Source organism: Schistocerca gregaria, chromosome 1, assembly GCF_023897955.1.
Source record: "Schistocerca gregaria isolate iqSchGreg1 chromosome 1, iqSchGreg1.2, whole genome shotgun sequence".
NCBI classification, from domain to species: Eukaryota; Metazoa; Arthropoda; class Insecta; order Orthoptera; family Acrididae; genus Schistocerca; species Schistocerca gregaria.
Window position 1 is genome coordinate 62,681,702 of NC_064920.1, and position 26,791 is coordinate 62,708,492.

Sequence of the window (26,791 nt, forward strand, 5' to 3'; positions counted from 1 at the left end):
TCGTGTAAGTGTATTGTGTGCTTCTAGTTCTGTGTTATTCCATTTCACTACTCCAAATGAGTAGGTCAATATTGGTATAGCGTAAGTATTTATAGCTTTTGTTTTGTTTCTTGCTGTCAATTCTGTTTTCAGTATTTTTGTTAGTCTTTGTATTTTTATTTTTATTCTTCTTTAATATTTGTATTATTTATTCCTATTTTTTGCCTGTATCTTAGATATTTATAGGCATCTGTTTTTTTCCATCGCTTCTATGCTGTCGCTGTGGTTATCCAATAAGTAATCTTCTTGCTTAGTGTGTTTTCCCTTGACTAAGCTATTTTTCTTACATTTATCTGTTCCAAAAGCCATATTTATATCATTGCTTAATACTTCTGTTATTTTTAGTAATTGGTTGAGTTGTTGCTGCCAGTAGTTTTAGCTCATCCATGTATAGCAAATGTGTGATTTTGTGTTGTATGTACCAGTAATATTATATCCATAATTTGTATTATTTAGTATGTTGGACAGTGGGTTCAGAGTAAAGCAGAACCAGAAAGGACTTAATGAGTCTCCTTGGTACATTCCACGCTTAATCTGTATTGGCTGTGATGTGATATTTGAATTTGTTTGGATATTAAGTGTGGTTTTCCAATTTTTCATTACTATGTTTAGGAACTTTATCAATTTGTGATCAACTTTGTATATTTCCAATCATGAGTAGGGTACACTATCAAAAGCTTTTTGGTAATCAATGTATGCATAGTGTAGCGACCTTTGTTTAGTTTTCGCTTGATATGTCACATCTGCATCTATTATCAGCTGCCCTTTGCATCCTCATGCTCCTTTGCAGCAACCTTTTTGTTCTTCATTTATAATTTTGTTCTGTGTTGAATGTCATTAATTTCTGTGTAATGACTGAAGTTAATATTTTGTATATTGTTGGTAGGCATGTTATGGGGCGGTATTTAGCTGGGTTTGCTGTGTGTGCTTGATCTTTAGGTTTCATGTAAGTTATTCCATGTGTAAGTGTGTAAGTGTATCAGGAAATGTGTATGGGTCTGCAATGTAACTGTTAAATAATTTAGTTAGATGTGAATATGTTGAGGTGAATTTCATTAGCCACAAATTTGCTATTTTATCTTTTCCAGGGGCTTTTCAATTGTGAGTAGAATTAATTGCTTTGGTGACTTCATGTTGCAAAATTATCACTTCAGGCATTTGTGGTATCATCTTGTATGTGTGTTTCTGCTTCTATGCACCGTGCATGCCTGTTATGTTGTACCGGGTTTGACCATATGTCGCTCCAGAAGTGTTCCATGTCTGTTATGTTTGGTGGATTATCTATTACAATGTGTGTGTTATCTATCGTCTGGTAAAATTTCTTTTCGTTCATGTTGAATGTTTGGTTTTGTTGCCTTGCCTTCTATTTCCACATTTTTGTATCGTCTACGTCGTTTGGGCAATGCTTGTAATTTCTGCTTCTTTTCATCTAATTGCTCTATCGCTTCTTGTTGTGAGATTTTACCTAACCTTTTCCGTTTTTTGTCTGATATTTCATTTCTTATAAATTGTGTTAGCTGTCCGATGTTTTTCTCGGTTTTTCTGTTCTGATCTGTAGCCTGTGTTGCCATGCTGGTTTTGTCGGTTTCTTGTGTGTATTGGTTGGTTGGTTCTGATCTCTGCCTAGTGTGCATATGTAGTGTAGTGAGTGCTCCTATATAAACCAGTAGTTTTAACTCTTCCATAGTTGTATAGACCCCCAAATAACCCACAAGTCGAAACAACAACAATAACTATCAACACAATCATACACAACAAAATAAATGAAAATACAAGAATGGTCTAATGTCTCTATTTGTGTTTTTATATTCTATATATGTCAGCTGAAATTTTTCTTCTATATCTAACATGCGTGTCACTTCGTGTTCTATTTGTGCTTGTTCTGGTGGTTGTCTTAAGATTTCGTTTTCCTCTGTTTAATTGATGTGTGTTCTTTGTTTCTTTGCTATGGGATGTTTGAGTCCATTAACTTATTTTCTTCTTCTTCTGATTGCACATTATTTTGTTCCAGTATTTGTTGTACTTGTTGTTTGATGTTTTCTAATTCTGACTGGGGTATCCTGTTATTTTTTATTATTACACAGATCTGATCAGCTAGTCGTTGTTCTGTTAAAAATTTTAACTCTGGAACCTGCTGATGCTGACGTCACAGGTGGAGCTGCTGGAGGACAAAGGCAAATATTCATAAGAAATTATGTGATGTTGATAGAGAAATAGTAACAGTAATAATAGCAATAATAATAATAAGTATACAAGTATACACAACATTTATTACCAGATATCCAATTTGTCCCAGTCCTGTCCTGTAGCTCCACCCATGGCACCAGCATCAGCAGGTTCCAACCTGCCCCAGTCTACTCACGCAAAGACCTCGGACTTGTCCACAGAGGATCTTGTAGCACAGCTCCTCAGCATGCTGGAGCAGGATAGCGAGGTGTTGTCGGTGACGGAGGCTACACTTGATGGAGCTTCACAGTACTGGGCTCCATATGCACCATCCATTGATCATCGCCCAAAAGACCTGCCGCCTTCAGTGAAAGAATAGCAGGCTAACCACGCTGGTGTGGATGTCGTCGGTGAGAAGATACTGACTGCTAGTGCACATCAACCTTTACTATTCGCCTCAAGCTATGTGTTAACAGTTAGTGCTTCAAAACGTTTTCATGTAGAACTTGAAGTTTCACATTACAGTGGCTTGTCAATTGTTTTAGTGCTGGAAAATGTACTCAAAAATATAAAAGTGAAATTTTCTGATGAGTGGTATGAACTGTGTCGTGTAAAATCACAGATAAAGAAAGATATGACTACCGAATATTATCCATCCCAATCCTACCAGGAGATGTACTGTGGCACTCTAACTGTGAGTATTCTATCAATGTATGATTATGCTACACTAAGAATTAAAAGTGCACATGGTTATAGTATATTCATGCAGCACTCGATTGTTGATAAATTGTTCAATGTAGATGTGGCTGTAACTAGTACGATGGAGAGACTAAATAGATGGTATCCATGTGTTCAAGCAGTATACAGTGATATCATTAGCTGGCTTCACACATGTAGCATCCACGTACAAGATATAGAACATGGTTTTAGTACCTGTATAACACCAGTGCCCAAGTCTTGTGCTATTCTTCGAATAGGTGTTAAAAATGTTGAACTCAAATTTACTGATGGAATACTCGATTATTGCAATTCACCAATAACATTACGTTATATACCTGCTGAATTTGAAGCATACAAAAAGCAACTATTTTCCAAATACTGTACTTCCCCTGTACCATTTTAAAAAGAACCAACTAATTTTTTCTCATGCTGATCATATTTTTAAACATTTTAATTAATAAATATATCATTTTATAATATTAAATTTGTGATTGTGTTTTTTATTTGTCAAGACAAAATGTCACCTACGTTAATCTATATGACAGCCTTCCCTTTAAATATACCACCTGGAGTTTATTCTATTGTGTAGCTGTTGTAGCTCAGTTGGTAAGATGATTGCGCTATAGTGGCTACACACACACACACACACACACACACACACACACACACACACACTGTTCATCATATAAAAGCCTGTTGCACGCCAGGACCTAGCACAGAAGGTATCATGGCAGGATGGTTGAAACAACCTCGCCACAGGGACTTTGTTGTAGGGGACTGGTCCTGTGATGATCAAGACCAGAAGACCAATAAGAATGGACCACTCCTACTTTACAGCATATGAGCTATAATTGTAGGTCCTTACAATTGTGGTAAGACAAATGTCCTCGTGGCTCTGTTAACGCACATAGACGGAGTCCGCTTCGAGTATCTTTTCGTCTTCTCTAAAACACTCTTTCAGACCAAATACTAGTTACTGAAGAAAATATTAGATAGAGTAGACGAATGTACAGATCATTCAGCGAAAGCGACGATATCCCCCCACCTGAAGAGGTAAAGCGTAACACTGTCTTCATGTTTGACGATGTCACTGTTGAAAAGCAAGATCAAATCCGTCAATATTTCTGCTTCGGGTGTCATATGGGTGTTGATGTATTTTGTCTGAGTCAGACGTATTCCAGGATCCCAAAACAGCTGGTAAGGGATAACGCCAACCTCATTATAGCATTCAAACAAGACAATCTCAATTTAAAGCACATTTACCATGCTCACATAGGGACCGACATGTCATACAATAAATTTGTTAAGACATACACTGATTGTTCGAACCACTTACAACTTTCTCGATGTTGATAAAACTCGCAAACTGAATGACGGTAGGTATAGCTTTCTCCATACGTGAAAAAAAGCTTAGTTCGTCAGTTGACACTACAGTGTGGACAAATTCGCACCCATGGCGCACGCTCAGTCTGAGAGGTTAGGTGTGCAGAGACAGAATGCACGCATATACACCGATATCAAATTTAACAATTGTAAGTAGGCTGTTTAGGTTTTTTTATTGGTAACGTCGCCGCCACATTGCACACGGCACAGCCAGTGATTTTTATACAGAGCGCTGTCTGTGGCTGGTTTGCATTGTTATCTGCCATTGCAGTGTTGGGCAGCGGCAGCTGGATGCTAACAGCGCGTAGCGTTGCGCAGTTGGAGGTGAGCCGCCAGCAGTGGTGGACGTGGGGAGAGAGATGGTGGAGTTTTGTAATTTGTAAGACTGGATGTCATGAACTATCATATATATTTTGACTATTAAGGTAAATACACTGTTTGTTCTCTATTAAAATCTTTCATTCGCTAACTATGCCTATCAGTAGTTAGTGCCGACCCTAGTTTGAATCTTTTATTTAGCTGGCAGTAGTGGTGCTCGCTGTATTGCAGTAGTTCGAGTAACGAAGATTTTTTTGTGAGGTAAGTGATTTGTGAAAGGTATAGGTTAATGTTAGTCAGGGCCATTCTTTTGTAGGGATTATTGAAAGTCAGATTGCGTTGCGCTAAAAATATTGTGTGTCAGTTTAAGCACAGTCGTGTATAATTTTTCTAAGGGGCTTTTCATATGTTGACCCTTAGAAGTTTCCAGTGAGGTATCCTCGGCTGATTTTTTTCCTTGAAGTTTGTGTAGTTAGTGTAGATTTTGTTTATTGCTAGAGCGTAATTGTAGAGAGAATTTCTTCTGTAGTTGCAGTCTTTCATTGTTGTACAGTAAAATAGTTGTGGCATGCATGTAGTTTTGCACGAAGAATTTCGCAGCTGCGCTTGCAATTAACTAGATATTATTTTCAGTGCTATGTTAATGTGTTCTCTTATTTTTGCTCTTCAAATTGTGCTTTTATGTGTTATCGTGTGAAATATTGTGACAATAATGGCGTGTGAAAAACGTAACACTAGGCTCCAAAGTAAACAGAGAAATAATAGTGACGACGAGCGTCGCTTATCAGCACCACTGTGTAGTGAATTAAGAGACATTCGAAGTAGTAATTTGGTAATTGTGCATAGGGAAATGGAGCGGGCGGCAAACAATGGTGTAGACAATGAAACAATTAGTGAACAGGGAACAATTATCGATCGATCAGTCGGCAACAGCTCGCCTCAGGTATCCGAAATGACAGAACACAATATTGCAAATACTGTAGACTTAGGTTATGGCTCCTCACCGTTTTCTCAAATGAGTCAAGACATTTTCTGCCTGTCAAAATGTAAATGTTGCCGGTGAAAATGCACTGCCAAAAAGCATAGAAAAACAGATTCCAGACACTAATACATTATTATTGCAATTAATGCAACAAATGGAACAAAATCGGAAACAAATGGGACCAAAGCTTCAAAAGTTAGACACAATGGAACATACGCTTGAACAAACACGTGAAGATTTAACTACTGAATTACATAAAATCGAATCGAAATGTCAAAAAGTCTCTAATGACGTAAAAATACAAATTTGTGAGCATTTCCAACCTATTTTTTCGCGTCATGAAAATGCATTACAGAATCACGAAGCAGCCATAAAAGAACTGCAAACAATTGTTCATGAAAATCATGAGACCTTGCAAGCTAAAATTGACTCAGTTGCATCTACCGATTCGGTTACGCAACTTGCAAGAACTCAGGAAAACTTAAAGGACACAGTAGATTCGATTTCAACACAAATGGACACTCTGAAACTTGGTTCAGAAAAACACACCGAGGAAATGTGTTCACTATCGGAGAAAGTAGCCGAACTTTCGGATCAGTTCACTAATTTATCTACGAAGGTAGATGATAATCTGAATGACACAAAACCGGTAGTCTTTAATGACACAGAAGAGTGCGAACAAATTAGGAAAATCATACAAAGTCTGAATCAAATTAGTACGCAACACTAAAGAGAGATCCGGGAAGTACAAGATCAGCTGACACAGGTAATACAAGAATTACGTATTTCTGAGGACTCTCGCACACCAATACGGGAAGAGGGACATAAAAATACGGAACTGCCACAAAATAATAACACAGGGCACTTTGGAGATTCTGAAAGAAATTGGCAAAGTACACCGAATTTTGAAATGGAACCGCCGAAACGGCGTAACAATGACTGACATTCGACCCGCCGACACGATGATTTTGACTATAAGCTGTTCGTTACTACACGTAAATTCAAAACATTTAAGAATTCTGGCAACGACATTCATCCACAAGCGTGGCTTCACCAATTCTCTCATTGTTTCCCCCCCAACTGGTCATTAGAACACAGATTAGAATTTATGTGTGGCTACTTAGAGAATGAACCAGCTGTAAGAATGCGATCGGTCATTCACGATTGCCACAGTAAGGGAGAATTTTACCATGCCTTCCTCTCAGCATATTGGTCTCAAGCCACACAAGACCGAGTAAAACATGGCATCATAATGATGAAAAATTTCGAACAATCTGAATTTTCAAGTCTTGTGAAATATTTTGAAGACATGTTACATAAGAATCGGTATCTTTCAAACCCATACAGCCCCTCAGAACTCATCCGCATTTGCTTAATCAAATTACCTGAACATTTACGACAGATTATTTTAGCACGACGATGCAAAGCCGACATTGAAGCTTTTCAGGGACTCTTACAAGAATTAGAAATTGACACTGACAATCGCGGAACGCGAAAACAGGAACACAACAATTACAGGTCATATCCGTCGCAATTCCGCGATGATAGAAATAATAACTGGACACGACAAGGCTATTCTCACAACACAAATCGTGACCAAAACACATACCACCCGTATGACAACCGTTAGCAGAGTAGTAATAATTACAGGGAAAGATCACCTCTCCGCAGTAGTGACTATCACAGAGACAATCAGAGAAACAGAAAATATGGGAACCAAAATTATTATCAAGGGAGACTGAATCGTAACTGCGCGCTAGACCGTTGCGTCTTAAGTTATTCTGAGAAAAATTCTCCACCACGTGACCGACAAGAAACTATGGAAACTACCGACATGACGACAAACGATATGATCGTAACGACAGACCTGAATTGCAGCAGAACTGGCGGAATTCAAACAGAGCAGGGCCCTCTCGACAAGGTGAATTTGTAGAAGTTAGGTCTCCAAATCCCAATAACGACGCGCGCCAACAAAGACACAATAGGCAATGACTCATACCGCTGGCAGCCACAAAAAGTACTTATGAAACTGACGATGCAGCTGCCGTAGCTAGTAATTACGTTAAAATGGAAGACATTAGGGACATATTACTCCAGGAACACGACGTAAAACATAACATTGCATATCCTGTGATTCACATTACTGTAAATGACGTAAAATTTACGGCCGTACTTGACTCAGGCAGTCCCATTTCAGTAATTAGTGAAACAGCTTTTAGCAAATGCAACAAATCGAACGATTGCCCCACACTTCCGTTACGCAAGATTAAATTACAAGGTGCAGTCATTGGAAAAAGTGTAGATGTACGCCAACAAACCAACTTAGAATTCTTTTGTCAAAGCCACAGCTTCTCTATGAACTTTCTTATTATTCCATTATTGTCGACGGAAGTTATACTGGGGGTAGACTTTTTGAATGAATACAAAGCAATCTTAAACTGTCACGATGCTGAAATAAGTTTAGAGAAAGAAGGTAAGTCAATAGCTTTGAAATTTGAAGATTGGCTCTCAAACCATGACGAGGAAATTAATCGGCTTTACCTTCTGTTAGACAACAGTTCGGAATTTTCTACGGAACTATATACTAACAGTCGCTCTGCAAGTACTGACATGGATGATATCGACGGCACATTTGAAACTAATGAGTTAATTCAGAATAAAATTCAAACAATTGAGAATTGTAATGACACTGATAGGCAGGACCTTTTTGAGATTTTACAAGCACATTCCACAGTTTTTACTCACAAAACAGGAACAATCAAGGGATTTCAATACCAATTTCGTGTTCGTGAGCATACTAAATTTTGTGTTAGACCATACGTAATTCCAGCACATTATAGGGACCGTGTTAGAACAGAAATACACTCTATGCTTGACGAGGGCATTATTGAGCCTGCAGTAAGCTCATACAACAATCCATTACATGTTGTTGAGAAGAAAAATGGATCGATCAGGCTTGTCTTAGATTCGAGACAAATCAATACTATCATTATTCCTGAAACAGACAGGCCGCAAACGTTGGAAGAACTTCTTCAAAATTTTAATGGTGTAAAAGTGTTGTCTTCCATTGATCTCAGATTCAGCTTTTATCAGATCGAACTTCATCCAGAATGTAGAAAATACACCGCTTTCCTTTGTTTCGGCGTTTGTTATCAGTTTCGGAAACTTCCTTTTGGTTTGAACATTTCCTTGGCAGCATTCATTCGCGGGCTAAATTCCATATTACCTGAGCTCTTAAAACGTCACATCACCTTATATGTGGACGATATTCTGATAGCAGAAGCCTCATGGGAACAACATAATCGCAGCCTCAACAGCGTGTTACATATTTTTGCAGAATCTGGAATTACAGTTAACTTGGAGAAGTCTGAATTCGATAGGACAAAGGTGAAGTTTTTGGGACATATTATTTCTTCTGAAGGCATTCAGCCGGATCCTGAAAAGTTAGAAGCAATCAGAGCCATTCCAGTTCCATCCACAAAAAAACAAGTCCGCAGTTTTCTAGGTCTCGTAAATTTTTAACGTCGTTTTCTGAATATGCAAATTCTAGCTACACCAAAACTTTGTTCTCTCACTGGAAAAAATACTATTTGGAACTGGGACGAACAAACACACTTGGAATTCAATTCTTTGAAAGAATCGCTACTTAACGCGCCAATACTAGCTCATCCAGATCTGTCACAAGATTTCTGCCTTAGCACAGATTCTTCTAAAGTCAGTCTTGGTGCCCATTTATTTCAAGAAGCCATAGAAAATGACACTACCGTTCAGAAAACCATTCCTTTTGCTAGCCGAGTGCTAACAAAATCTGAAAAAAATTATTCCGTTACTGAATTAGAAGCTTTAGCTATCGTTTGGGCATTTAACAAATTCCGTTTCTTTCTTTATGGTAAGCACGTAAAAGTATACAGTGATCATCGTGCATTACAGTTTCTTATGTTTTCAAAATTAAATCATGACAGGTTAAAACGTTGGGCATTGTTTCTGCAAGAATTCCACTTCACAATACTCTACATTCTCGGCAAGGAGAACATTGTTGCGGACGCACTGTCACGCGCACCTGCTGGGCTTGAGAAAAGTAACACAGAAGGCAACCTCGAGAAAAATTTCAGTATTCTTTACATTCAGAAAGTCGCCTTTGAAAACTTCATCACCACATCTTTAAAGGACATTGCTCATGAACAAGATAAAGATCCGATTTGGAAAGACATCAAAAGTAAATGGCATGAAAAGTCACACACACAGATTCGGCATTATTATATGGTTAGAAACAACATACTGTTCAAACGATGCTCTGTTGATGACAAGCTATGGGTACTTTGCATTCCAGACGATTTTGTTAATAAGCTCATTTGGTACATTCATTTCAGCTATGCACATTTTGGTCCACGAAAATGTTATCATATTCTTCGAACGACTTGTTATTTTAACAATATGGAAAAGTTAATTCAAAGAGTCTTGTCTATTTGTAAACTCTGTCAAAATTCGAAACCATCTACTGTCTCGCATCGTGCTCCATTGTTTCCTATCATTCCTACTAAATTAAAAGAATTTGCTGCTGTTGATCTCTTGGGACCGCTTGCTAGAACATCTAATGGATTTTCGTACGTTCTAGTCGCTGTTGAACTTACTTCAAAATTTGTTTCTTTCACTACGTTACGTAAAGCCACTGGACAGTCTGTATCCATCGCCTTTGTTAAAAATTTCTTACGTGAAGTTGGACACGTTAGTAAAGTCATTTCAGGTAACGGACCGCAATTCAGATCTGCTGTTTGCTCACGCATGCATCGTAACCATAAAATCAAATCTGTTTTAATTTCATTGTACTCACCACATTGTAACCCGTCTGAACGGATTATGAAAGAAATCAATAAGCTTTGCAGACTTTATTGTCACAGAAAGCATCAGCATTGGGACAGATATTTACACTTATTTCAAACGTGCTGAATGAAATGCCTCATGACTCCACTGCTTTACCACCTGTTCTTGTACTGAAGAATAAAGAACCACCGAACAGAATCAGAGAACTTGTACCTTTTCCGAATACACGTAAACTTCGACACAAAGACATTATTGACTTGGCTATTAAAAATATAAATTCTGTTGCAGACAAAAGGAGAAAATTACACGGTATAGCAAATGCAAAGAAATTATATGTTGGTCAGAAAGTTCTCATTAAAGCTCATTCATTGTCACATAAGAAGAAACACTTGAGTCACAAATTCTTTCTAGTTTACAATGGACCTTACAGAGTCCGACTTATACCACATGATAATTGCGTTGAAGTTGAAACTCTGCGTACTAGGAAGAGTAAAGGTTTACACCACATTTCACATGTAAAACCGTTTATTGAAATATAATCTGCTTTTTAACTTTGTTGCATGTTAACAGTTTCTCAATGTGCCAAAGCATACTAGAAATGTGAAGTGAAATGTTTTATGGCAAAGACAATGTTTTGAAGTTAACTATACAGTTTAGAACCTAGGGAACATTTTTAAACAGAAATTACTAATGCATTGTTATAGTGAACAGACGACACAGTGTTGTTATTTGTACATTCTTGCTTGTTAGTTGCACGATTACATAACGACTATAAGGCTTACATACTTAGAACGTATGCTGTTAATGAGGTTTTACTGCAACATTTTGGTTCAGTTGAAAAGACATTCTTTATTTGAAGTACTTTCTGTGAGATTAAAAATGACTTAGCGTTTGGTTTATTTGATAGCTACACGACTATATCACGACGCTACTAATGTGTGACACAATTTACATTGTGCTTTTGCGGTGTATCTGTTTTATATCTGCACAGTTTTTCTGAATTATTCTGGAAAGTAAAACATGTTTTAGTGGTAACTTTTGTGGTGTAGCTACAATTAGACAGCCTTTTCCATAGCACAGCAATACGTTACAGCACAGCACTTTCTTCATCACGGCAATAAGCGTAATAACTAAGATATTTATACCCAAAGCAATTCACTTCGTTTATTATGAGGTAAGTACATTGACTTCAGCCGAACTTTGCTTACAGAGGACGATAACTACGACACTTCCACATAATTATCTTACAACAAGACGCACAGTTTATCGCTACAGTACACGTATTTGAGTGATTAAAAATAAATGTTTTAAGTACAGAATTAAAGATATTTGAAGTACAATGATACAAAGGTTTTCCGTGATACATTTCATTCCATTGCTGTAATCTGTAACACCTGAGGATATAATTACATTAATCCTCAGCGGGGTACACGCCTACTTTGTGTACCATGTGTGTGGCAAGCACAAAGAGCCCTAGCTAATATGGTATTTGCTTATACAACTTTACACATCGGCACCGTATTTCTTTAACACATTAATTACACAGCTATCTGATCATTTAACTGGGAGAGACAAACATTCATTTTACTACATCAGTGACAGATGTTTACGTAATTACACAGTTGGATAACTTCACACTTACGAAATTGTATTTTGTCTGTACTTTGTGAACTGTTCATATTTTTTCAGAACCATTGTGATACTATAGGAGCTTTGAATGACATATTTGGTATGAGATTATGATTTTTAAAGTACGTTTGAGGCAGATGACACTTGACATGAGCAGAGAATTTTTTTTTTTAGGTTTAGAAATTATTGGAGGAAGCTACGACGATTTTTAGATTTGACTGAGGTGTTATGATATTATTACGATGACTATGTGTATTATGCTGTTGTGGTATGTTTATGGTCAATAAGTTGATGCTATATGAGTTATTTGATTATGCTATCTATCTGTTATGATGAAATATTGAAGAAGTGTCGACGAATAAGGTAAGGAATAAAGAGTAGTGGTTAGGGACTCTGGTTTGTGAAAAAGGATGTCTGAAACCGAGAATCGTACTTTAAGAGTTATGAAATGTATGTAAATGCGTGAATGTATTACAATGCCGACGAAAATTTTTTTGGACACTGTTATATTTATAGGATTTTGTTTCTACAGATTTGTAAAGCAAATTCTTGACCTGTGAATTTTTCTTTATATGAGACTGCCACTGTAGCGGAAACTGGTGTCGTAAATATTTCGATAAGACAGGTGACCACCTGCACGTCGTGGGCGCCTAGCTGGGCGACAGCCACCAGGAAACAAGCCATTAGTGTGTGCCTTTCAGAGGCACAAGAAAACAAAAAGAGGAGGCCATTATCCTCGCTATTGACATTCCTTTGTAGAAAGCACCGCAAATACGACACGCTCATTACTGAGAAAGATACTTACATCTGACACCTGATTATAACAAACGTCTTTCTACGAGAGTTGAGAGATTTCTACTAACTTATGAAATGTCACATGACTATTGAATGATATTTTTATGCTTTGTCCATAGTTGCTTATTTCATTTGATATCTGTTTTCCAGCTGTGTTGCATCATTGACTTTATAAAATAAAAGTAAATGCATTTGCTAATGTGAAAACTTTCTGTCAACAGATCCTCTTTTTTTTTTTGAAGATTGTGGATCATAAAATTATTATTTAACAGATCACTTGGAAAGGAAAGAACAATAAGAAGGGACTAGTAACAGGAACTGCATACATAATTTTCTTTTCAAGTACTTGGTAATTTATTTCATAGAATAAGTTGTGGTCCACCACTTTAATGACATAGATATTAATATGTGAATAGACATTTCCCTTTTCTGCATTGTTGTCTTTACTGTAATATTTTCTTCTGCTTGAGCTTTATCATGTTTAGTTATAAGCTATTGCATTTGCTGCTGCTGTGTGCCAGGCGTAATGTTACTGAATTTGACTTTTTATTACTCTGTTAAGCCAGTTTTACTAGGGATTTGTTTCTCTTGTTTGCTGCACAGCGCCTTATATTAGTTGTAATATTGCAATTGCTTTACCAATTTCCATTTTTTGGGGACTTTGCTGTTTGTATTAATTTGTTTTGTGCTGCTGCTTTGCCTCGTCCCTTAGTTTAGCATCTGAGCTCAGTAGATTTAAGTTAGCTTAAGAGGGGGTTACTATATAAGAATCTAACTATGATGAATTGGAAGAAAAGCATTGAGAAGCTATAAGAAAATTGTTTGGCCAAAAAAGTAGTGTACAGTGGAGAAAAACTATTTTTGAGAGAGGATGAGAACAGAATACAGAAAGCATGCTTGGATAGGATTTTTTTGGCTGGAGCAAATGTTGAAATAAGAGGGGCAATCTATGGAATGAAGTTTTGGGTTGAACTGCAGTACCAAATGTTACACTGAAAAAAAACCCTGTCCTTTCTTTGTGTTATCCCACTATGTGTTTGTAGCTTAGTATTATAAGAGAAAAAATTCTATGAAACAGTACACAGAGACAGGAAGAAAACAAATAAACAAGGTACACATTCACTGATGAGGAATACTGTTATCCTCAAATATAATTTGCATTAATAAAATGTTATTTACTTCATAAAGATGTTTACACATTATTCTGTTTTGTTCTAATGCTAATGTGTGAAGTTGATGTTTCAAAAGTTATTCTGATCTTTTATGTATGTACTTATAATTTTTGTAACACTGATGTATTTGCTATTTCGATTCTTTTGTAAAGCCTGTACTACTGCAAATGTTATCTGTATTGTTATGTTCTTTAAAGATGTATTTTGTATCTTTGTTATTGTATTCTTATGTTATAAAATTGTAATTGACACCAGTTCATCAAATTAAGTAACTTGTAAATTACATTTCACTGCACACGTTTCTGTTGGTCATAGTATATGGACAATATGTGAGAAGTAGGGACTGATAGTGTTTGCACGTGTGTTAATAATTCAGTAAGGGACTGGATAACAGCATTGCTGGTTCTAAGGACATTTCAAAAACAATTTTTGTGAGTGCACAAGTGGTGGTTATGGACTTGTTATATTATCCGCAAGACTCTTCAATGGTGATTGTGCGCCTGCACAGTCAAACAGTTGGCTGCTGGCCATCTCTACAAGGACTACATGGGTCTACACCTTTGATGACCCACAAATACCATTATTTCTACAAGGACTACAGTGGGTCTACACCTTTGATGACCCACCAATACCATTATTTCTACAAGGTCTACAGTGGGTCTGCATCTCTAGTGGCCCACCAATACCGTAATCTCTACCAGGACTACAAGGGGTCTACTCTGTGATGACCTACCTACCAATATTCTTCAAAACTTCGACTGACTCTGCTGTGGGTTTGCTCTGTTGTGGCCCATTACCTGTCTGCATGTCAAGAGTCAGCACTGTCTTTCCGTTGGAAGGACAACACTACTTCTTCAAGACTGCATGGAAATCCACTACTTCAGTGTGCATTTTCTTTTACTACTCAGACTTTGAGAAAAACACTGCAATTTTACTTTGATGAATAATCAGGACTGTCTTTAAGGACTGTGAGAAAATTTTAGCTTTTGACCAACATTGTATCGATAAGTGTGTGGATTTCATTTCTTTGTCATTGTAATTATGAAAAAAAATTTCAAATCTGTATTGGCCACTGACCAAAAAAATTTTTAAATTTTTTTGTGGGGAGCATGGGGGCTATTTAAGTAGGCTGTTTAGGTTTTTTTTATTGGTAACGCCGCCGCCACATAGCGCTCTGTATAAAAATCACTGGTTGTGCCGTGTGCAGTCTGTGGCTGGTTTGCATTGTTGTCTGCCATTGTAGTGTTGGGCAGCGGCAGCTGGATGTTAACAGCGCGTAGCGTTGCGCACTTGGAGGTGAGCCGCCAGCAGTGGTGGATGTGGGGAGAGAGATGGCGGAGTTTTGTAATTTGTAACACTGGATGTCATGAACTATCATATATATTTTGACTATTAAGGTAAATACACTGTTTGTTCTCTATTAAAATCTTTCATTTGCTAACTATACCTATCAGTAGTTAGTGCCTTCCGTAGTTTGAATCTTTTATTTAGCTGGCAGTAGTGGTGCTCGCTGTATTGCAGTAGTTCGAGTAACGAAGATTTTTTGTGAGGTAAGTGATATGTGAAAGGTATAGGTTAATGTTAGTCAGGGCCATTCTTTTGTAGGGATTATTGAAAGTCAGATTGCGTTGCGCTAAAAATATTGTGTGTCAGTTTAAGCACGGTCGTGTATAATTTTTCTAAGGGGCGTTTCACAATCTTGAAGCGAGACTCGTTAAGGTTGTAAGGGAATTAAAGGACACTCAAACTTCTTGTGATTACCCAAAGTCGGATAAAGAACAGAATTAGCGTAATTGAGCAGCAGATAGAAGCCGACGCTGTTATTGAAGAAGGTAGTGTAGGAAACATGAGAAAGAAGAACAACAAAGCATATATAAAACCACGTGATATTCAGAGCTGTCATTAGTATCCTTCGAGATGTCGACAAGCATAAAGTCATTCAGGTGGGCAAAGCAGTTCGACATAAATTACGTTTCCTGAATTTGGGACATATCGATCGCGAGTAAACTCTAAAAGAAACTTTTAAACCCGTTACCAAATCTATCACCAAGATGGCTTCGCGTGATAATGATCCAATAGCAGATTTCAAAAACCTGTATCCACCCGTTAAGATAGATAGAACATTTGGTGTCAGCAGGGAGACACCATACATGCTAGGCTCTCCAACTATAAATTTATCCGATAGCACAATACGCATCGGGTATACAGAGTTTTAAAGAACTCCTGGCTTAATGAACCTTATCTTACTAAGGCCATCAAAAAACTTAAAATACTCTGCTGATGATCGCAAAGTCTATCGTGAAATACTTCACTTGACTGATTTGTATAAAAATCCTGACGGAACACTGAGAATGCCGGAAAACTCTATATTCCCAACCATTATACAACCTTTACTGAATGAAGAACCTAAAAGCATCGGTAAGGGTGTAGACTTCCAGTATAAAGGAGTGAGCAATCCACCCCCTCAATATATATATTACGATGAGCCAGATGAACTAATAGACAGACTTCGACTGTTGATGGCTTCGGCTGCTGCGGGCAATATAGCTCATTAGAATGAGGTTGTATCCATAATCTCCGAGCTTCGAGTGAGAGGTATCATCGAATAAGTATGGAGACCGTGGTTTGAGAACTGCACAAGCCAGCAAGCAAAACACACCCTTCTAGGCATGTCATGATTAAAGGGCTGGATGACTTGTGGCAAGCTGATCTTTTAGATATGAATCGATATTCACCTCATAGTAATGGATTCAAATACATTTTAATGGTTATTGATACATACTCTAAATTCGCATGGGCATTACTTGTGAAAACGAAAACTGGTAGAGATGTTGCTGTGGTGTTTGAGCGTTTGGCTGGGCATCGATTCGTTCCTGTCTTTAGCAATCTTCAAACCAATCACGGTGGAGAGTTTTACAACGAACATTTCAAGACCGTGACTGAGCGGTATGGCATACACTACTGCTCCACGTTTACCCACCTTAAAGCTAGTATCGTCGAGCGGTTGAACAGAACAGACAAGGCTCAAATGTGGAAGCAGTTTAATCTTCGCGGTTCGTACAAGTGGGTAGATATCCTCCCACAGATAATTGCAAATTATAATCGAACCAAACATAGTACAATAAAAATGAGAGCAATCGATGTTTGCGATAATTCACTCGTGGACACAGTGTATTTTCGGATTAAAAAGCTGGACCCTCGCAAACAGAGGTCCAATATAGGCGACTTAGTACGTATTTCAAAACACAAGACAGCGTTCGAGAAATCGTACTTACCAAATTGGTCGGCTGAGATATTCACAGTAGCCAAAGTACAGAGAACCAACCCTAGGACATACATCTTAAAGGACGGCAAGGGCGAAGAAATTGATGGATGATTTTACACGGAGGAATTGCAGAACCACATATTTCTCATCGAGCGCGTGATAAGACATCGTGGGAATAGAGCCCTGGTTAAATGGCTACGACTTCCATCATCAGAAAATAGTTGGATCGAAGCTGACAAGTTAGTAATAACAGGGAGAGTAGACCTCTATCTCCTCAGTAGCGTACCATGCACGATAAAAGGCACATCATGATAAGAGGGGGAGGTGGTGTTCTCGACAAGTTGCCTGTTGAATTACACATTCCCGGATATAACTTCTGTGGGCCTGGAACAAAGCTTCAGAAGCGCCTGGCACGAGCTGATAAAGGTATTAACCTACTAGACGAAGCCTGCCTCGAGCACGACCTCGCATACGCAGCAAATAAGGATCTCGCAGCACGCCACGTTGCCGACCGGATGTTAGCAGATAAAGCCAAGCAAATAAGGGGAAGTAAAGATCTCAGAATAGGCCAACGCGTTCCTGCATTCATGGTTCATAAAACCATGCGCGGAAAAATTAAGTTGGGCTTGGGTGTGATGAATTTTAAACAAATTATGAAAGAAGCGCGAACAGCGTTGAGGGCGAAGAACAATAAGAACAAACGCGGTTCTTTGAAAAACTGTATTCTCACTTCAATGTCTGCAGCTAAACGTGTGTTGAATCGTGGGAACAAGAAGAAAAACACGACTTCAATTAAACTGCCTAGGGTCCTACCACTATCAAAGACTTCCGGCGGAATTATCCCGTTGCTCGTTCCAGCCCTTGCAGCCCTGTCCGCTGTAGGTTCGCTCACAGGCGGGGCCGCAGCTGTCGCCAAAACGGTCAAAAACGCACAGAATGCACAGGCCCAACTAGAGGAAGCCAGAAGACATAATAGCGCCATGTAGGCAGCAGCTATCAGAAAAGGCCTCTACGTGAAACCATACAGGAAAGGACTAGGTCTCTTCATAAATAAAAGTCCGTTAGTTATCATACCTGACCGAGCGCTCACAAATAAAGATCTATAATTTTTAACATTTTTATGCAGCGGAAGCAACTGATATTGATTATATAAGAATATACAGCCTACAGTTGCAGGTTAACTTTATCGTTTACCTAGGTTTCAACGTTAGTAATAACGTCTTCTTCAGAACCTGCAAAAAGTTAATATTATAATTTACTACCAGACAAATATTAACTTTTTGCAGGTTCTGACGAAGACGTTATTACTAACGTTGAAACCTAGGTAAACGATATAAAGTTAACCTGCAACTGTAGGCTGTACATTCTTATATAGTTAAAATTCTCAAAGAAAAACTTCACATTCGCGGATTCCGCGGCGTCTTTATGCGGAGTACATTACCGAAGACCATGTGGCGGACTAATGATTGTGGAATTGTAAATTTAGATGTTGCTGGTGGTGCAGGGACCCATTGGGTGGAGTATGTTAAGAAAAGTGCGAATACAGTGCAGTATTTCCATTCATTCGGCGATTTACAGCCACCTGAAAAATTACAACGCTACTTCACCAGCAAAAGACGCATCTTCTACCATTTCCGGCGGTATCAGCACTTTAACACCTTTGTGGGCATCTATGCGTTATGTTCCTCATCACAGCGACGGCGAACCCCCGGAATGCGCGCTATATTTAGACCGAGAAGGCCCGAATGCGAGCTGTCTCCTATCCTCGTCAGAGCAGGTGTGCGAGATATAAAAGAGATGTCACTGAACGGATGGGCACCAGTTGATGTTTAGATGCAATGTCGTACACTCTGACATTAAAAGAGCGAGGATCAGTATTACGTGCAAATTACATTCCACCGTTTGATTTAAGTGCAGGGGTGTGGAGTATTACACTGATTGGTCCAGAGACATATAACAGCATTCCAAATATCACAAAAACCAACAATAAACTTCATCTTGAGATTGACAGCCGGAACGAGATTCTACAAATACAACCTGGTGCCTACGATGTTGATGATTTAAACGAAGTCTTAAAACAGTCAGGAAAAGGTATTGAACTACGAGCAAACATTAATACCCTTAAACCTGAAATACCAAAAGAGAGTGCCACGATTGACTTTAGACAGAAAGATTCAATAGGTCCACCGCTAGGTTTTGCAAAGGATCGTGTTTTGGTGAAGGACGCCAGTACATTTTACTCATCGGATCAAGCTGTTGATATACTCCCAGTGAGCACAATCCACGTTGAATGTAATATTGCCATAAACTCATGCCTGAACGATAACTTGATTCACTCAATTTACAGATTCTTTCCTACAGTCGGTACAGGGTATACAATATTTCAAGCTCCCACACACGCTATGTATCTCCCGGTGACAATTCAAACATTGGACTACCTAGAACTACGTAATGTGGACCAGAATAAACAGCTTGTTAACTTTAGGGGAGATAAGACCATTGTACGCTTGCATCGCTGAAGGGCAAGGTAATAACACGCCTTAATTACGAATTCCTCATTTCAGCAGGTTTAAAACCGCGGAATGACGTTGCTCAACGTAATTCAGTCAGTAGAATATGACGACTGAATTATACGTCATGAATACCACTCACACAAACCCTACGCCTCAAGCATATTTAACAAAAATGTTGAAATTATGATTGTTATCCAGCATCAGGATGCAGTAACACTGCCTTGCAAGAACTTCCTGTTTCTGGACTGCTGACGGGGCTGCGGTAGAGCTCTCGATGCTCACTCGAAATGCTGTAGCATTCCTGTTTCAAGATATATGTTATGAACTTAACGGAATTGAACTCGACCAGACACGCCATGTCGGTCTTACGTCAATCCTTAAGACGTACATTTCAGCCTCACCCTCTAATTCGAACAGTTTCGATAATGCTGGGTGGTTCATAGATGCGCCGGATGGTGAGGGGGGACAGCGAATTTACCGCGTGCGTACCACTAAAAATGCTTATGGGTTATTTTGAGCATACGCAGCGGATTATTATCAACACTAAACAGGAGCTTATTTTGGTGTGGATAGCACGTGATGTGAATTCATTCCCTCAAACAGCTGCAGAGAATGTTTAAATCAAGATTAATAACATAGTATGGAAAATGCCTCATATCACCATTGCCGACGAGGAGCGCTTTAAGATCTTAAAAGTTCTGAGTGCCGGCACCTACCTACCGCTAACCTTTCGATCATGGGAGCTTTTTGAATAACCAGTCCTACCTACAGCATCGGCACATACTTGGGCTATTAAAACATCAGTGCAGTTGGAAGCACCTCGATTCACCATACTCGCATTTCAAACTCAAATGCGTGGTAATGTATCAAAGGAATCAACTGAATTTGACCACAGCAAGTTAACGAACGCCAGAGTTTGAATCTTCGGCAAACTTCCATGATCAGACTTCGGCATATGCTCTCGTTCTGCATGATTGTCTATTCATTTATACAACTCGTTGCACTACACCCCTGAGCGGGCAGTAGTTAACAAGACGCTCTTAGATCACAATCAAGGTGTGAGGATCATAGCTGATATTCAGGGATTTTTGTACCATGACTGCAGGTGATTCATAATTAAAGACTTTGCGTTAATAGCATTCATGCGAAGTGATGGAGTAACAGGAACATTTGCATGGAGAGTTGAGTCGCTGAAACCATTCAGAGACGTCAAGTGCAATAAGACGGTTAGAAGTGCGATGTGGTTAACAAGATTGTATCATGGAATTCACTGGGATGACCCTGGCATCTCTTATAAAGATTTGGTGCAATTGCTGCGAGTATTTGATCACAAGGAGACAATCATCTACGCTAAAGACGTTGAGAAGATTACCTGGATGCGTCCAATCTTCAAGTATGCAGCTACTGGGAACATGGAACACTACGATTGCCCATCTCTCCATCAGCTTCGACGGCGAACGTGTGAAGGAGAGAAAATAGTGTTGTGTCTGTTGTGGTTGGCAGGAGAGCCAACCGTATGGTTAAAGGAGGCCGAAATGCACGCGTTTTAGCTCACGCAGGCTGGCGTGAGGTCTGGAACATGACAAGGGAATTAGAATTGAGAAAAACGGACGTAGCTGGTGGAATACTTTAATCCATTAATGGAGAACGTAGCTCTTTATGGTACATGATTCACAATATCAATAGTACAGATACAGGCGCCTTGCTAGGTGTAGCAAATAACGTAGCTGAAGGCTATGCTAACTATCGTCTCGGCAAATGAGAGAGTATTTCGTCAGTGAACCATCGCTAGCAAAGTCGGCTGTAGAGCTGGGGCGAGTGCTAGGAAGTCTCTCTAGACCTGCAGTGTGGTGGCGCTCGGTGTGCAATCATTGGTAGTGGCGACACGCGGGTCCGACGTATACTAACGGACCGCGGCCGATTTAAAGGCTACCACCTAGCAAGTGTGGTGTCTGGCGGTGACACCACATTCCTCCCCCGCAAATAAATCGTACGGTTGTGGCATAAGGCTTCCCCCGCCGTGGGGAGGACCGCATGTTGACGTATGCGACGAGATGGGGAGCCTAACAACAGGCGACGCTGTGCCACCCGCACCCTGCCGTTCGGACCGCGGGCAGCTAGGAAACGCCTGAAAACCTGCTCCAGGGTGCACGCCAACATGCGGTGTATGCGCCCGTAGAGAGACAGGAGGGGCCGAAGGGTCAACCTCCCTCGGGCCGGGGCACCCGACGGGCGAAGACGACATATGGTCCGGAGCGGGCAGGAGTTTCATGTCGGAGGACAAATGGCCACGGGAAATGATCGGCGGCACGTGACCCAGGGAGGCGCCCGGCGCCTGCAGCGACGCGTCCACTGCGGGCGGCGGCGGCGGCGGCGGCGGCGGCGGCGACGGCGCGTCGCCATGGGGCAAAATGGAAGGCAGCGTCGGTGACACCTGGGGCTGAGGAGAGCCAGTAGATGGGTCCCCTGGGCCCTGACCGGACGGCACCGTCGCTGAAAGCAGACGGCGAGCGGCAGATCCCGTGCAACGACAGAGGTGCAGCTGATTGAGATGCCGACGCACCTCACCAGAGGCCCCCAAAAACCAGATACATAGCGCGTCCGAGGCAGCGAAGAATGCGCCCTTCGAGCCAACGTCGGGAACCTCGATAGTGGCTATAGTATACAACGTCGCCTGGAGAAAAATCAGGTGTGCCTCTGCTACATCCGCCGCATCAGGTTCCTGTGCAAAGACAATCAAGGTTCGATGAGGACGACCATGGAGCAACTCAGCTGGCGAGCGACCATCTCGGGGCTCAGAGCGATAAGAGGACAAAAAGAGCAATAACACGTCCTCCCGAGAATGCGTCTCTTTCAACTTCTACATCTGTGACTTGAAAGTCCTGACCAATCTTTCAGCGGCACCGTTTGACTGTGGCGAGAACGGCGCGGACGTCTGATGTTGAATACCATTGGCCGTGCTGAATGACAAATTCTGCAGACATTAATTGTGGGCCATTGTCGGAAACAATAGTCTGTGGAAGACCTTCAATGCAAAAGATAGCGGATAACGCTTGGATGGTGGCAGAGGACGTCGTGGAAGACATCCTGACAACAAAAGGAAAATTACTGAATGAATCTACCACAACCAACCATCGAGCATTCCAGAATGGACCAGCAAAATCGATGTGTAAGCGTTACCTAGGGGAAGTGGCTTTTGGCCATGGAAAGAATTTCCGCGCTGGTGCTGACTGTTGTGCTCTTCTTGTATGGCGTGTGCCGAACATGTTCGTAATCGCGGCATCGATTCCGAACCAAATACAGTGCTGACCAGCAAGTTGTTTCGTTCTCACTATACCCCAATGTCCTTTGTGGAGAAGCTGTAAGACAGAGGACTGCAACGAACGTGGCACCACGACCCAGGACTGATCATTATCAGAACGCAACAGCAAAACATTACGTCGTACAAAAAGCCTCTCCTTAAGAGCAAAAAATCGGCGAACCAACGTGTCCCCGATCCGCGACTTTGACAAAGGCCATTGCGTAGCAACAAAACGCAGAACGGGAGCAAGGACAGAGTCGGTAGCTGTGGTGTAGCTACACGACGAAAATCAATCGGAAACTATTCGACCACATCATCGGTTTCCGCATCAATGAACATGCAAGCAAGTTCGGAGGAATCGAATGCCCTATCCTCAGCATCAGGCAAGCGGGACAACGCATCGGCGTTTCCGTGCTTAGCAGTGGACCGATAGAAGATATTGTAGCGGTACCGCGAGAGGAAAATAGACCAGCGAATGAATTTCTGCGCTGTACGTGGAGGTACAGGCGTGGTCGGATGAAAAAGCGATGTCAATGCTTTGTGGTCTGTGATTATGGTAAAGTGACGACTTCACAAGAAATCATGAAACTTTATTCACAGATCGAGAAAGAAGCATTGGCTCTTGTATTTGGTGTTACAATTTATTTCAGCAGACGAGAGAAATTTGGACACTAAGGCAATAGGGCGATCGTGCGATCCATCTTTGTGCGCAAGCACAGCACCGATCCCGAAATCCGATGCATCCACTATCAACAAGAGGGGCTTGTGGGGATCGAATGGCGTAAGGCAAGTATTGGAAAGCAACGCCGATTTCAACTGGCGAAAGGCGCGTTCGCATTCCGTCGTCCAGACGAACGGAACACCCTTACGGCGTAAGCGATGAAGCGGAGCTGAAATGGAAGAGGCGTGCGGCACATTTATTATAATAGTTGATTTTTCCCAGCACACACTGTAGCTGCTTCAAATTCTGCGGCGAAGTCAAGTCTTGTATGGCAAGAAGGTGCGTGGGACTGGGATGTATGCCTTGGGCATTGAGTACATGTTCCAAGTATGGTAAGTCCCGAGCAAAAATACACACATTTGTCCTTCCGCAAGCGAATACCATTTTGTCGCAAGACCTGAAATAATGTTCTGAGATTGGCCAAATGTTGTTCTTCCGTCTTTCCGGGGATCACAATATCGTCCAGATAATTTGCTGCAGTAGGGACCGACGCACAAACAGTTTGTAGATATTGCTGAAACAATGAAGGGGCGGATGCACACTCGAATGGCAGTCGTTTGAATCGATACAAACCAAGATGCGTGTTAATCACCAAAATGCGCTGGGATTCTTTGTCCACCGGTGTTTGCAAGTACGCATCTGCTAGGTCCAACTTCGAAAAATATTTACCCGGGCACAGTTTGTCGAAAAGATCTTCCGGGCGGGGTAAAGGAAAAGTTGCAATCACTTGTTGTGGATTCACTGTTGCCTTGAAGTCCACACAAAGTCTCAATTTTCCGGAAAGTTTTGGCAAAATTACTAAGGGTGATGCCCAGAGAGAAGCCTGCACACGTTCAATTACACCTTGTGATTCCAAATCGTGTAATGTTTTTGCGACATCATCACGCAATGCGTGGGGAACACTGCGCGCTCTGAAAAATTTCGGTTGCGCGTTTACTTTCAGTTCCAAATGTGCTTTATAGTTCTTAGCGCAACCGAGGCACGGTGCAAAAATGTCTGCAAATTCTTCACATAGACGAGAAACACTGTCTGAAAGCACAGTCTGGTTCACTGATAGGACCTGATTTACTATAGACAAGTTAAACAACTGAAATAAACCGAAACCAAACAAGTTAACTGCAGAAGAAGAAGAAGAACGAAGGGCGTAAAATGACAAGTTTTGTTTCTCCTTTGCATGTTGCAAGAAGGCTGCACTGTCCTAGCACAGGGATATCTAGACCGGAATAGCTAGTTAACTTGCGTCACACAACGGAGATGTGTCCAGCAGTCTGTAAGTGTCTTGATTGATCAGTGAAACTGCAGCTCCGGTATCGAGCTGGAATGGTATCACTGTGCCGTTAATGTCCAAGTCTACAAAAAGTTTATTGTCCTGCTGACGACAAGAGCGACTGTCTCGTGCAACGTGAACTGACACTGGTACAGAATCACTTGCGACTTGACGTGAGTTCCGGCGATGTCGACGCACACTATTTTTGGGACTAACACAGTCAGTGGCACTGCGCGGAGTGGAATGAACTACATGAATTTCCATGGGCGAACGTTCGCGAGCCTGAGTATCCTTGGTTCGATTCCGATACCGGCGCGGAGCAAAGGGCCTGGAACGGTTTTGAGCTTCCGATCTGAGCTTTATCTGGCAAACACTCTGAACATGTCCTTTCTTATTACAATAAAAACAAATAGCTTGGCGTGACGGGCAATTCTCACGCGAATGTTAAGTAGCACACCGCGGGCATGATTTGATCACTGCATGTGTTTGCCGGCGTGGTAGACGAGGCTGAGAGCCTGGCGGCAGCGGCGCGGCCGGGCTGTTTACTGCTACGTGCAGATCGCACGGCGGGCCGGTTAACCTGACACTGCTGGCGAAGTTTCAAATTAATCCTGGGCAAAGTCAAGTGTGTCCTGCCGATCTAATATGTCCATCACTTGTTGAAGGGAGGGATTTACTAGTTTCAAAATCTGTTCCCTTATACGAACATCAGAAACGTTCTGTGCAATTGCATCACGTACCATAGTATCTGAATAAGGGAGTCCACATTGACACTCAAAAGCACAATTCCCAGTAAGGTCTTTCAAGGTTGCAACCCACTGCCGATTAGTCTGACCTGCCATACGTTTTTACGAAAGAAGGTATACCGTTTCGCAACTACATTGACTGATTCTTTGAAATATGCATCTAATGCAGACAAAATTTCTTCGTAGGACAGAGTTGCTACGTCGCGTCGGGGAAATAATTTGACTATCACACGGTACGTGTTCACGTCGACGGAAGACAACAGAAATGGCTGCCGCACGTTACCTTGAATTCTGTAGGCGGCGAGATGGAATCCAAATTGGCGTGACCACTCCGTCCAGCTTTCCAGTGCAGCATCAAAAGGTCGAAAAGTGGGTGCAACAGCGTGTTGTGGCTGCGTTAGCGGTGAAGCGGCTGCCGCCGCATCGTTTTGCATCGCACGTTGACCCTGGACGAGCTGTCCAAGGGCATCCAGTAAGGCCTGCGTCTGCTGATTCTGTAAGCGATAAAATTCGGACAGTACATCTGGAGATTGTGGCGAAGCCATTACACAAGCAAATCAGGGCAATTTAGAAAAGAACGTGGTATTGTCTCGTCGCCAATATTATGGTTGTCAGGAGAGCCAACCGTGTTCCTAAAGGAGGCCGAAATGCACGCGTTTTAGCTCACGCAGGCTGGCGTGAGGTCTGGAACATGACAAGGGAATTAGAATTGAGAAAAACGGACGTAGCTGGTGGAATACTTTAATCCATTAATGGAGAACGTAGCTCTTTATGGTACATGATTCACAATATCAATAGTACAGATACAGGCGCCTTGCTAGGTGTAGCAAATAACGTAGCTGAAGGCTATGCTAACTATCGTCTCGGCAAATGAGAGAGTATTTCGTCAGTGAACCATCGCTAGCAAAGTCGGCTGTACAACTGGGGCGAGTGTTAGGAAGTCTCTCTAGACC

General features: G+C 41.0%; 1 protein-coding gene across 1 annotated transcript in view; it reads left to right on the forward strand.

Annotated features, from left to right (window-relative positions):
• LOC126361403 (glypican-5-like) overlaps positions 1 to 3,325 on the forward strand; it is a 169,024-nt gene extending 165,699 nt beyond the window's left edge. The window contains exon 5 of the mRNA XM_050007832.1: positions 2,427 to 3,325. The gene's annotated coding sequence lies outside the window, so the exon portion shown is untranslated. The remainder of the gene's footprint in view (positions 1 to 2,426) is intronic.
• The last annotated feature ends 23,466 nt before the right edge of the window (positions 3,326 to 26,791 follow it).